This window comes from Anopheles coustani (genome assembly GCF_943734705.1).
Source record: "Anopheles coustani chromosome X unlocalized genomic scaffold, idAnoCousDA_361_x.2 X_unloc_75, whole genome shotgun sequence".
NCBI classification, from domain to species: domain Eukaryota; kingdom Metazoa; phylum Arthropoda; class Insecta; order Diptera; family Culicidae; genus Anopheles; species Anopheles coustani.
Window position 1 is genome coordinate 92,501 of NW_026525187.1, and position 10,710 is coordinate 103,210.

The following is a 10,710-nucleotide window of genomic DNA, read 5'->3' on the forward strand; positions in this document are numbered from 1 at the left end:
CTTGGCTGTGCTTGGACTTGAAGGTGGGATCCGGCTGGCCTAGGCCATTGGTGGTTGGTTGGTGGGTTAGCCCTTAGCTGGGCTGGCTGGCTGGCTGGCCATCGGTGGTGTGGTGTGGTGAGGTGTGTGGAGTCGAGCATCGCGCGCCGTTGCCTTCTTCGGAGTGTTGTAGGTACGCAAGTGCTTGCAATGCAAAGAGGTTGGTGATGGAGTGACATTGCCTTCACCATGGAGTTGCGGGTACTTAGGTACTTGCAAGGAGATGGTGGTATGGTGGTGTTGCGTGTGTGGTGTTCGATTAGAAAGATATAATTTCTAAGTCCGGATTAGTGCTGTCAGTGGGGCCGCCGCTAACAGGTCCTGCACGGCCACCGTGGGGCTTGACTTGGCGCTATTCCGGACTTGGGGCGATCACGATGTCCCCGTGCGGGACTTAGAAGATGGAAGAACACAAGTACCCTTATCCCATGACTTGTGAGCGATTGGCATACGTTACCACATGAAGAGAAAAATTGGCTAAGTCCCGGATCCATATTATATGAACAGAATAATCGGCTAAGTCCCGGATCCATATTATATGAAGGGAAAAATCGGCTAAGTCCCGGATCCATATTATATGAAGGGAAAAATCGGCTAAGTCCCGGATCCATATTATATGAAGAGAAAAATCGGCTAAGTCCAGGATCCATATATGATAACCTAATAATCGGCTAAGTCCAGGATCCATATTATATGAAGAGAAAAATCGGCTAAGTCCAGGATCCATATATAATAACCTAATAATCGGCTAAGTCCAGGATCCATATAACATGAAGAGAAAAATCGGCTAAGTCCCAGATTGGGTCTGTCAGAAATACACTTCCAAGTTACCACACAAGCAAGCAAGATGGCCTAGTGATGGATCCATATGATATGAAGAGAAAAATCGGCTAAGTCCCAGATTGGGTCTGTCAGAAATACACTTCCAAGTTACCACACAAGCAAGCAAGATGGCCTAGTGATGGATCCATATGATATGAAGAAAAAAATCGGCTAAGTCCCAGATTGGGTCTGTCAGAAATACACTTCCAAGTTACCACACAAGCAAGCAAGATGGCCTAGTGATGGATCCATATGATATGAAGAGAAAAATCGGCTAAGTCCCAGATTGGGTCTGTCAGAAATACACTTCCAAGTTACCACACAAGCAAGCAAGATGGCCTAGTGATGGATCCATATGATATGAAGAGAAAAATCGGCTAAGTCCAGGATCCATATAATATGAAGAAAAACATCGGCTAAGTCCCAGATTGGGTCTGTCAGAAATACACTTCCAAGTTACCACACAAGCAAGCAAGATGGCCTAGTGATGGATCCATATGATATGAAGAGAAAAATCGGCTAAGTCCCAGATTGGGTCTGTCAGAAATACACTTCCAAGTTACCACACACGCAAGCAAGATGGCCTAGTGATGGATCCATATGATATGAAGAGAAAAATCGGCTAAGTCCAGGATCCATATAATATGAAGAGAAAAATCGGCTAAGTCCCAGATTGGGTCTGTCAGAAATACACTTCCAAGTTACCACACAAGCAAGCAAGATGGCCTAGTGAAGGATCCATATGACATGAAGAGAAAAATCGGCTAAGTCCGAGATTGGGTCTGTCAGAAATACACTATCAAGTTACCACACAAGCAAGCAACATGGCCTAGTGATGGATCCATATAATATGAAGAGAAAAATCGGCTAAGTCCGAGATTGGGTCTGTCGGAAATACACTATCAAGTTACCACATGAGCAAGCAAGTTACCACATGAAGAGAAAGCCGGCAAAGTCCGGGAATGTTACCACATGAACTGGAAAATGGGCAAAAACCTACCTCTACAGGGAACGTGAATAAGTAAGGCTGTAGACATCGGATCGACAAGCCAAAGACTGATATGGTAAGGAAATGAGTAGTACAAGCTTTCCTGAGAGTCGCAGAGCTTAGACTGCATATGAACGGAAGTTATTAAGCGTCAAAGTCAGAAAAGTTGCCCGAAGGAACACAAGTTCCAACTTAGAGCATGAATACCGCCTAGACGGTAGGAGGTACGGCCAGGCTGAGGAATAAGAAAATGTTGGCCAACATGTTCCCTAACTATCCCCCGAAGACCGCAAAGCAATCCAACATCAACCAAGAAAGTTATAGCCCGATCAAGGAAACACCTACTTTGCACCGATATTGCACCAAATACATGTACCAAGCACCTTCGGTTGCATACCTGCAGGGGTTTACCATAGTAGGCCATGGAAGACCGATATACCGAACATAATCACTTTCTATCTCCTCGGGTGTTGGAGGTAGCGCTTTGCGGTACAAGAACGAAAGTTAGACCATATCTTGGTGCATCTTTTTGCCCAAAAACACAAGACCCTATCTACCAAGGCAAGAAAGTTGTGTGGGGACAAAATGTCCAAAAGTGCCCAAAGTGGCACACTTGAACCATATATTCGAGAAAAACACAAGTGTGGGCCCGAGCTAGCAAGTTGAAATGTTCTGACCGTCAGTAGCCCTAGTTGAGGTGCACTTATCATTATATGAGGCCAACGTGCCAGCTAGTCTCTAAAGGGGCGATATGGGTGTTCCAAGGTTTGTACCCAATTGAGGAAAAAACAGGGTAAGGTACGGTGTACCGCGAATAACTCGGGCTATAGATGTCCGATCGATGAGTTTGGCATATGTATGGAAAGGTCTCGACGAGACCTAACTACCCTGAAAGTATGAAGGCAAAGACTTGAATGACCGGGAAGTAATTAAGTGCACAAGTGGTAAAGTTGCACCAAAGTCCATGTTACCCGAAGTGGTACATGAACACCCAATATTCGACCAAAACACAAGTTTAGAGACGAGCTAGCGAGCTACATTGTTCAGACCGTCAGTAGCCCGCATCAAGACACGCATTTCATTATATTGAGCCTAGCCGCTAGCTCGACTCGAAGTCGGTCATATGGTTGGTTGATGGTTTGGACCGACCACGTGGTGTACCAAGGTTATGTACCTTTCATGAATTAAAACTCTGGCTGTATGGCACTGAGCGACAAGCTAAGGTGTGATTTGGAATAGTCTTGAGTGGGACTATTTAGGAAAAATGCGAACAAAAAATCACAAAGTCCTTGGGCGAAGCTATTAGCGAAACATAGAGCAAATTGGTACCAAAAACTATGGAAATGGGACTTGAGTCAAAAATAACCGCAAGTTGGAGAAGAGATAGCAAGCTTGCGTAGAACATTTATAACTAGTGCGTGGTATGACCAACAAAAATGTGTATGGGGCCAAGGCGCTGGCTGGCCTCCAAAGTGGTGATATGGGCGATTCAAAGTTTGTACCCAAGTATGAACAAGTATGGAAAAAACAGGGTAAGGTACCAAGTACCATGAATAACTTCGGCTGTAGATGGCCTAGCGAGGCAAACCGCATATCGTTGGAAAGGTATTGGGGAGACCTATCTACCCTGAAAGTTTCATGAGGCTGAGTTGAAAGACCACGGAGATATTAGGTGATGATGGTCCAATTCGGGGACCAAGTCGCAGGAAATGGCACTTGACCAAAATCACGCTTGGAAGGTGAATACCGGCTTACCGGTAAGAGATAGCGACTTGGCGTAGAATATTCATAAGTTGGGCGTGTAAAGACGCAACTTTCATTATATGGGGGCAACCCGGTCAGGGTGCTCCAAGTCGGTCGTTTGGTCGGTTTATGGTTTGGGCCGACCATGTGGTGTACCAAGAAGAGGTACCTTTCATGAATTATAACTCGGTCAGTTTGCCACCGAGCGACAAGTTGCGATGTGATTTGGAATGGTCTTGAGTGGGACTATCAAGCAAAAATACAAATAGAAAATCAGCTTGTCCATGGCCGAAGCTATTAGTGAAACATATAGCAAAATGGGTCCAAAAACGAATGAAATGGGACTTGGACCAAGAATAACGGCAAGTTGGAGAAGAGATAGCAAGTTGACGTAGAACATTTATATTTTGGGTATAGTATGACCAACAAAAAAGTATTTGGGGCCAAGGTGCTGGCTGGCCTCCAAAGTGGAGATATGGGCGATACAAAGTTTGTACCCAAGTACGAACAAGTATGGAAAAAACAGGGTAAGGTACCAAGTACCATTAATAACTTCGGCTGTATATGGCCGAGCGAGGCAAACGGCTCACCGTTGGAAAGGTCTCGGGGAGACCTATCTACCCTGAAAGTTTCATGAGGCTGAGTTGAAAAACCACGGAGATATTAGGTGATGATGGTCGTATTCGGGGACCAAGTCGCAGGAAATGGCACTTGACCAAAATCCCCCTTGGAAGGTGAATACCGGCTTACCGGTAAGAGATAGCGACTTGGCGTAGAATATTCATAAGTTGGGCGTGTAGAGACGCAACTTTCATTATATGGGGCCAACCCGGTCAGGGTGCTCCAAGTCGGTCGTTTGGTCGGTTTATGGTTTGGGCCGACCACGTGGTGTACCAAGTTGAGGTACCTTTCATGAATTATAACTCGGTCAGTTTGCCACCGAGCGACAAGCTGCGGTGTGTTTTGGAATGGTCTTGAGTGGGACTATCAAGCAAAAATACAAATAGAAAATCAGCTTGTCCATGGCCGAAGCTATTAGTGAAACATATAGCAAAATGGGTCCAAAAACGAATGAAATGGGACTTGGACCAAGAATAACGGCAAGTTGGAGAAGAGATAGCAAGTTGGCGTAGAACAATTATATTTGGTGCATGGTATGGCCAACAAAAAAGTATATGAGGCCAAGGTGCTGGCTGGCCTCCAAAGTGGAGATATGGGCGATCCAAAGTTTGTACCCAAGTATGGCAAAAACTGGTAGAGGTACCTTTCATGAATTACTGCTCAGGCTGTATGGCACTTAGCGGGACGCTTGGCTCTGGTATGGAATAGTCTTGAGTGGGACTATCAAGGAAAAATACGAACAAAAAATCACCATGTCCACGGACGAAGGTATTAGCGAAACTTAGAGCGAAATTGCGACCAAGTCGCTGGAAATGGCCCTTGGACCAAGTATACCGTCAAGGCGGTACGAGATAGCGAGTTGACGTGGAATATTTATAAGTTTGCCTCCACGAGACGAAAGTTTAGTTATATGGGGCTAACCCGCTCAGGGTTGTCCAAGTCGGTCATATGGCTGATCGAAATTTTCGACCAAGTACTGAGAAAACAGGGTAAGGTACGGTGTACCTCGAATAACTTTGGCTGTAGATGTCCGAGCGAGGCAAACGGCATAGCGTTGGAAAGGTCTTGAGGTGTTCTAGGCACCCTGAAAGTTTGAAAAGGCTATCTGGAAAACTCGTGGAGATATTAGAGAAACATTGGGCCCAAAAGATACCAAGTCGCAGGAAATGGGCCCTCCAAGAACACCCTAAAATCCCAATTACGGCTAAGTTGCAGGCCAGCTAGCGAAGTGAAATGTTCTAGGCATAACTAGAACACGTTAATGCGCAACTTTTTGAATCAGAACTTTTTTCGATATCTGGCCCCCAAAGGGGGGATATGGGCGATCAAAGGATTTTTCCAAGTTTCGGTACTTTTTACGGTATCGCTCATAGCTCCGGCTGTATGCAAGCAAATGACAATCTAAGACATGATTTGGAAAGGTATTGAGCAGTACTAACTTACGTTAGAACACAGCGAAGCGCTATCGGTTCATGGCAAGGCCGATAGAAGCAGTCAAAGATGAAAAATGTTGACAAAATGAACAAAAATTACCTTGGTACGCGAATAGCGGCCAGGGATGAAGAGGTACGAAGGTGGTGTAGAAGAATTATAATTAGGGCTTGGTACGCTCTAAAAGTTTGCCGAAGACCGCAAAGCGCTCAGACCCATAGAAAGTGGCCATTTGGGCCGAACAGTGCGTGCAAAGAGGTGAAAATGCAAAAATTGCACTTTGGGGGGCGATTTGCGGGGGGAAGGAGGGGTCGGAGGGCAAAATGTCCCTTGACCAAAAAGTCTTATCTCGTCGAGATCTACAACATTGCCGAAGACCGCAAAGCGCTAGCTCGCAATCGAAAAATCGAGAATTTGAAAATTTTCTAAGTCTTGGGCTCCCTAAGGAAAAGTTTCAAAAATCACGTTTGTCCCCAATTTTGAAGGGGAAGGAGTCGGTTCCGGGGCATGGTGTCTTCGGCAAAAAGTCTTATCTTTTTGCGTACTTTCGACTAGTTCAATAAAAATTTTTGACCCAAAATTTGTTCGGCGGACCCCTAGGTCGAAAAACCCGAAAAAAGTCGAAAAAAGTCGAAAATGTCGAAAAATGAGAAAACCTCATATTCGGACTCTACACGAGCCCCAGATATTGAAAAGTGAAATCCGCGGTCGATTTGGAACAAAAAATTTACCTAGGCAAAGTTGTATGGAGGTAGGGACCCCTGAGAAAAAAGTTTGGTCCCGAGGCTCCTTGGACCACCAAGTCCCTAGGTCGGACCAAAATCGGAAAAAATCCGACCAAAGTCGAAAGTGTCGAAAATTTTAAAAAACCCCTTTTGGGGCCCTATGGCCTCCCTAGATAATGAAAAGTGAGGTCCGCGGCCGATCCGGAAGAAAAACTTGACCTAGGGAAACTTGTATGACGGTGGGGACCCAAAAAAATTTCGATGAGTGTAGTTTAGACAGGCCGGAAAATGTATCGGTGGTCCGTATCAAGGGACGTCTTTTAGTTCCATGGGGTGGTGGTCGTCGAACAAAGTCGCCTAGGTCGACCACCAGAAAGACCAGTCGTGTTGTAATGGATGTTTTGACCACTTTACTAGGGAAACCTAGTAGGTCGAAGCAAATTTGGGGTTCGAGATGAGTTGGTGAAAGTTGGTCCAACCTAGGTGTGCTTGGTGGAGGTTGACCATGAAAGTAGAGCATGATAGGAATGACCATAACTTTGGTTCTAGATGTCGGATCGGTACACTTGAGGCAGTTTTGGAAAGGTGAAGGCCTGCTCTAGCTATGTTTCCTACCAAGCTGAGCGCCTACTAGTGACCCGGAGGAGGTATTAAGGGTCAAAGGCAAAAAGGGGTACCCTAAAGTGCATGTGACCAAGAAAATGGGAAAAACGGTATCGCCTATAGCTCAGGCTGTATGGCTCGGATCGGAAAGCTTGGATATGCGTTGGAAAGGTCTTGACGAGCGCTAGCTATGTGTCCTACCAAGCGAAGCGCTAGGTGTTGAGCAAGTCGGTCATATTAGAGGGCAAAGGTGAAAAATGGTGGTTTAGAGGCGAAAATTCACCTTATGATCGAAAATAGCGGGCGAACGATAAGAGCTACGAACACGGCGTAGAACAATCATAAGTACGTTACCACAAGACCTAACTTTGGCCAATATAGAGCGAGAAGATCGGAGGTACCCATCAGGGTGATATGGCTGGTTCAAAGTTGGACCAAAACGAGACTTGAGAAATGGGTTGAAACACGGTATCGCGAATAACTCAGGCTGTATGGAACGGATCGACAAGCTAAGATCAGTGTTGGAAAGGTCGAACCGAGCGCTAACTATAATCCCAAACAACCGAAGCGCTAAGTGTTGAGCAAAACTGAGTTATTAAGCGACAAAGTGGAAAAATAATACCAAAATTTCCAAAAATCACACAAGACCAAGAATACCGAGCAGGCGGTAAGAGATAGCGGGTTGACGTAGAATACTTATAAGTTTGCCTCTACGAGACCTAAAAGTCGTCCATAGACAGCGAGAAGATCGGACCACTCTGGAAGGGTGATACGAGTGGTCAAAAATTGGCAAAAATGAAACATGGCTAAAATGGATTTGACTTGTGCACCGTATAGCTCCGGCTGTATGGCATGGATTGTTAAGCTAGGATATGTTTTGGAAAGGTAACACCCAGCGCTAGATACGACTAGAAGAAAGCAAAGCGCTAACTAGCATGATTTGGAAGTTATTAAGTGTCAAAGTCGAAAAATGTTACCAAAATTGAAACTCGAGTACATTGGGCCAAAAAGTACAAGTTGTGAAATTTGGACTTACGAGTAAAATACCGAGCAGGCGGTAAGAGATAGAGACTTGGTGTAGAACAATTATATGTTGGGCATGTTATAACCTATATTTGGCCCGAACATAGTGACGAGATCGGTGGTACCCAAAAGGGTGGTACAGGTGTTAGATGGTTTTCCCAGAGCATAAGCTCCACATGATATGGAAAACGGGAAACATCATAACTTCGGCTGTATGGCATGGAATGGAACGAACAAGGTATCGATGGAAAGAGAAAAGGTAGCGCTAACTATAATTCCTACCAAGCAAAGCGCTAGCATGTGACCGTTCGGGTGTTATTGTGAGTCAAAGTCAGAAATTGTTACCACGAGAGGCGAAAATCCGACTAAGTCCATGAATACCGGGCTGGCGGTAAGAGATACGGCTTGGCCGTAGAACATTTATAAGTTGGCCAATACAAGACCTAAGTTTCGTCCATAGACGACAAGAAGATCGAAGATACGTGAAGGTGAGATATGGGCGTCCCAAAGTGGGCCTTTGAAAAAGTGACAAACTTCCCTTATAACAGCATACACCAAATATCTCTGGCTCTATGGCACCGAATAAGAAGTTGAGGTCAGCGATAGAAAGGTGATAGTCAGCGCTAAATATCATACGAACAGAGTGAAGCGCTAAAGGGAAAGGATCTTGGTGATATAAGGTGACAAAGTCGAGAAAAGTTGCCTCAAAATCATGAAAAATGTGAAAAAATGGCTAAGTCCCGGGTGCCTTAAGGGCAGGTTGATCGAATGTACCGAGCTGGCGGTACGAGATAGAGACTTGGTGTAGAACAATTATATGTTTGGCATGGCAAGACCTACATTTGGTCAATACAAAGTGAGAAGATCAAAGAAACCCGTAAGGGTGATATTGGTGTCCAAAGGTAAAAAGCACTAAGTCTTGGGAAACTTATATGAAGAAAAAAGACCCTGATGGGTCATATAGGATGGATCGAAAAATCGGCTAAGTCCCAAAATGGGGATGTCAGAACTACACTCAAATGTTACCACACCAAGCAAGGCAAACTTATATGAAGGCAAGGACCCTGATGGGTCATATGGTATTTTACGAAAAATCGGCTAAGTCCCAAAATGAGGATGTCAGAACTACACTCATGTGTTACCACACCAAGCAAGGCAAACTTATATGAAGGCAAGGACCCTGATGGGTCATATGGTATTTTACGAAAAATCGGCTAAGTCCCAAAATGGGGATGTCAGAACTACACTCATGTGTTACCACACCAAGCAAGGCAAACTTATATGAAGCAAAGGACCCTGATGGGTCATATGGTATTTTACGAAAAATCGGCTAAGTCCCAAAATGGGGATGTCAGAACTACACTCAAATGTTACCACACCAAGCAAGGCAAACTTATATGAAGGCAAGGACCCTGATGGGTCATATGGTATTTTACGAAAAATCGGCTAATTCCCAAAATGAGGATGTCAGAACTACACTCATGTGTTACCACACCAAGCAAGGCAAACTTATATGAAGGCAAGGACCCTGATGGGTCATATGGTATTTTACGAAAAATCGGCTAAGTCCCAAAATGGGGATGTCAGAACTACACTCAAATGTTACCACACCAAGCAAGGCAAACTTATATGAAGCAAAGGACCCTGATGGGTCATATGGTATTTTACGAAAAATCGGCTAAGTCCCAAAATGGGGATGTCAGAACTACACTAAAAAGTTACCACACCAAGCAAGGCAAACTTATATGAAGGAAAGGACCCTGATGGGTCATATGGTATTTTACGAAAAATCGGCTAAGTTCCAAAATGATGATGTCAGAACTACACTCAAATGTTACCACACCAAGCAAGGCAAACTTATATGAAGCAAAGGACCCATATGGGTCATATGGTATTTTACGAAAAATCGGCTAAGTCCCAAAATGATGATGTCAGAACTACACTCAAATGTTACCACACCAAGCAAGGCAAACTTATATGAAGCAAAGGACCCTGATGGGTCATATGGTATTTTACGAAAAATCGGCTAAGTCCCAAAATGGGGATGTCAGAACTACACTCAAATGTTACCACACCAAGCAAGGCAAACTTATATGAAGGCAAGGACCCTGATGGGTCATATGGTATTTTACGAAAAATCGGCTAAGTCCCAAAATGGGGATGTCAGAACTACACTCAAATGTTACCACACCAAGCAAGGCAAACTTATATGAAGCAAAGGACCCTGATGGGTCATATGGTATTTTACGAAAAATCGGCTAAGTCCCAAAATGATGATGTCAGAACTACACTCAAATGTTACCACACCAAGCAAGGCAAACTTATATGAAGGAAAGGACCCATATGGGTCATATGGCATTTTACGAAAAATCGGCTAAGTCCCAAAATGAGGATGTCAGAACTACACTAAAAAGTTACCACACCAAGCAAGGCAAAGTACCTAGGTGAACCCTAGGAAGAAACACGGACCAAGTCAGATGGCCTAAGTCAAGAGAACAAGTGACCTAGGCAAAGTTGTATGACGGTGAGGACCCTGAAAAATCTGGTTAGTGTAGTTTAGACAGGGGAGGTTTTTGGGTCGGCTGAACCTCCTTATTTTGGGTTTTGACCTCCTCAAGAAGCTACACCTAGGCAAACTGCCTAGGGTGAAAGTGCGAAGACCAATCGAATAGTAAGACAAGTTTTGACCGATCGCCCTAGGCAAGCTTGTATGAA